The following is an 858-nucleotide window of genomic DNA, read 5'->3' on the forward strand; positions in this document are numbered from 1 at the left end:
CCTCCCACTAAACTATCCCTATATAAACCGCGACATCGCGAGACACACGGTCAGAAAAAATAGAGAGGAGTAAAAATAGACAGCAGAGAAAAATAGGAAAGACAGTGAAATAGAAATTCTGAAAGTCAGTAAAAGTTTTTTAAACTCAGTGCGTACATTTTTAACCATACTAAAAACATTAAAATCAGTGTGCCGTTGGAGAGGCCAAACCGAGACCAAAGGACCGAGGGCTAAAAATCCAGTCTCACCGCTCTGCCAAATAACAGTAAGTTCCCCCCCTTTCTTTTCTCTTTTGCCACTTCGCGAATTTTAATGAGAATCGATCCGCAGTGAGATTTCGAAGAAATCCACGCCGCCATAACCGGACATCCTCCGAATGTACACAGCAGTGTACATTCCTTCTTCCCCCTTTCCATATTTAGTCCCCATTGACTTTTTCCATGACACTTTTCCCCCTTCCTCCATTATAATTAATGAAATTAATTAACCTAACATGTATTGCCTCTCCGACTACACACACATATAACTACCAAACTCAATAGCGCACAATCAATCAACAATTGTACAAATATACCGCTAACCATGTCGACTTGTTAAGTTTTTCTTCGATATACATATATGTATATATTTAAATCTAATGATTATTTTTACCTTAACTTACGAAATATAAGTAACCTCTCTCATCAATTATGTTTTTAAGTAATTATAAAATTTATGCGAAATTTAAGCGAACCTAGTATGTAAATTCAAACTTATGCTTAATTTAATTATAAAATTTATGGAAACCCGACAATTATGTGTACTTCATTTTAATTATAAAATTTAAGATTATGAACTTTATACAAATAACTCGCATTC

Source organism: Trachymyrmex cornetzi, unplaced genomic scaffold (genome assembly GCF_001594075.2).
Source record: "Trachymyrmex cornetzi isolate Tcor2-1 unplaced genomic scaffold, Tcor1.1 scaffold354, whole genome shotgun sequence".
Lineage (NCBI taxonomy): Eukaryota > Metazoa > Arthropoda > Insecta > Hymenoptera > Formicidae > Trachymyrmex > Trachymyrmex cornetzi.